Here is a 2969-nt window from a genome sequence, read left to right on the forward strand (position 1 = left end):
AGAATTATTTTGATAGATAAACGGCTTTAAGTTTTCGAAAATACGAGATGATGAATCTTGACAGATCTGTACTGTCAGTTTTGTTTTTTGTTGTTGTTACAAGCTGTATTAATTATATAGGTAACAGAGAATTGTACAAAATTAAATATAATTACCATATCAAAAAATGAGAAGACTGCCTCTATAATTCATGAAAAAGAACAACTTTAAGATTTTATACTTGCGTGGTATGCAATAATAATCGTTATTATCTTTGAAATCATGGCATTCTATTCTTTACTGAATTACTGCAAAACATTGAAACGCCAAATATAATTTTATTGAATTGATAACAATTATAGCTAGAAAACCATTTTAGTCTTTACCTCGCGATCTTTCTAAAAATTATTTGATTTTATTTCGCTCATAAGTATAGTTCCAAGTCAGTTAGAATGACAATGAATTGCTAAATGAATAGTTTATAGACTAGATATTTATTTGTTGAGTTGCCTAAGCCTAGTTTGGAATAAAACAGTGTGAAACCACACTCCAATTTTATCTGAAGCAATGTCTTCATCCGCAAAATGAGAGCTCTTGTTACGAAAGAGAGTCATACAGCCCCCAAAATCCATTGCGATAAAAGTTAGCATATCTCACGATCCCGTTAATATGATAATAAAAAAGTATTTTAAATTAAAGACTCACAAGATAAAAGTTTATAAACGTCAATCTACACCTTGGAATAAATCGCTGTTTTCATAAGAAAGATGGCTAAGAGACTAGTTTTCCAGCAACCCCATTGTGACAAGTCCCCCGATGCAACTCCAGCAGACTTTTACATCTTTGGTTTGTTTAGAAAAGGGCTTCAAAGACGTTTCCACATACAGTCTGAGATTATCTTCGCCATCCTTCGCAGTAGCTTGTTACAAACAATCATGGCCACCAGATTAAGCACGATCGACACCGGAAGAAGTAATTCTAAGGGCAGCATAGAACTCGAAACATCAGTTTCATAAAGAGCGGTTAACCTTCAGTATTGTATTAATAGCTTTGTATTTGTTCCTTTTGTATATACATAATCAATTGCTCGTAACTCGTTCAACAATGGTCTAATCGTGCCAGTAACAGACTTGCATGTCAGGAACCATATCTTAATATCATTTATTTTTTGTCACATCAAAAGGAAGTATTAAGTACTGTGTACTATACATTAAAAGAGAAAAAATTATAATAAAGTTCAAATATTTTCTAAAACATTGAAAACAGTACAAAAAGTTTGTCAATACAATATTCAACTCCTGGAGTGTACAGTTAAGCAGTTTACTTTACGCCTTCAGGTCGGTATAGCAACACCAGTAGGATAACCTAAACAAGTTTATTGAATCAACATTTGAGAAATAGTCTCAATTCGTGATATTTTACGAAATGGTGTTAAGAGTGACTTGGAGGAATCCCTGGTAAAATGTTTACATGATGTGCACTATCTGTTAGTGAAACAATTCATCTCGACTGGAAGACTAAATTTTTGCAAAACATCTATTTCGCCTTTCAATTAAATTGTCCTAAGAGCAGATATAAATCCAACTATAAAGCTCAATATTTTATGCAGTACACAACGAGCCTAAGAAAGCGTTGATATTTAAGTTTCAAGTTTTGGATAAACCGTTATTAACAAAGCGATGACGTACTACATCGGTCAAAATCGAGATCTTTAGCCGATGATGACATGAGTGTTCTGACCTTTTGTGATAGAGGACGTTCTTTACATCAGTCAAATGATTGAATATATGCTAGTAGAAGAGAATAAGACATTACATAAACAAATATTTTTAATAAAGTAGCACAAAATTTAAAAGATATAAAACGACAGCCAAAATGTGTTCTGACAATAACCCCAGTCTTTTCTTTCTCGTATAGCGCTCATTAACCAACAATATATGTAAATATATAACAATTTTCCAATAGTTTCAGTATAAATGAAATGTTTAAATAATTACATTAATTATTTAAAAATATAAAATATAAAATTAATAGCGTTACAGCGACAATAATTAAATTGGTAGCATCAGAACGACGAGAATTGCCATAGCAACTCCATAAATTTTTATAAAACTCGATCTTCCACGCTTATGTCGAAAATTGTTTTTCATTTTTACCAGAGACTCCTATTTTATGCTCTCTGATAATACAGAGTGTGTAAACATTAACTTAATCAACACTTAATTTTACTTTTATTTGTTTACAAATTTGAAATAAGCACTGACAAGATTGTAATGTAAAAATTGACCGATAAAAAGTATAATATTTTGCAGATAGAGTGAGCAGCATTAATATGTATGTCACTTAAACATTTATTAATTAGGCTTAAATTTTTAAAAAAGGTATAACATCCAAATGTATTTTGATATTTTGACTAACTTTAACCTATTCTGGTCCTGCATGTATTTATTATTATGGGTATAGATCTTTCCAAAAATTGACTACTGTAAGTTTTTAAACAATTGTCTACTCTTCTTCATTCGACCTTAATCCCATCTAGCTTCTGGATCGACCGTTCAGGTACTTGTATCAGCCAAGAATTATTACAACAACCCTAAAAGGCGAGCATGTTCTGCAAGGATGATTCGAACCCGCGACCCTCAAATTGCAAGGCCAAACAATTGTCTGCTCTACGCATTTAAACAATTGCCTATTGTACGTGTTTAAACGATTGACTACTGTACGTTTTTAAACAATTGTCTACTGTATGTGTTTAAACAAATGACTACTTTATGTTGTTAAACAAGTGTTTGCTATAAATTTTTAAACAATTGAATACCATACGTTTTTGAACAACTGTCTTCTATGTTATATGCTTTAAGTGCTAGAAATTTCAGCTGCTGATTGCTAATTACAAATGTTCGTATGACGTTTAGAACAACAAATGTTTAGATGATCATGAAGAAAAACAAATGTCTGGTATATACTCATGTTAATTTTATTGGCTATTT

The sequence above is a fragment of the Limulus polyphemus genome, unplaced genomic scaffold (assembly GCF_000517525.1).
Source record: "Limulus polyphemus unplaced genomic scaffold, Limulus_polyphemus-2.1.2 Scaffold2180, whole genome shotgun sequence".
NCBI classification, from domain to species: Eukaryota; Metazoa; Arthropoda; class Merostomata; order Xiphosura; family Limulidae; genus Limulus; species Limulus polyphemus.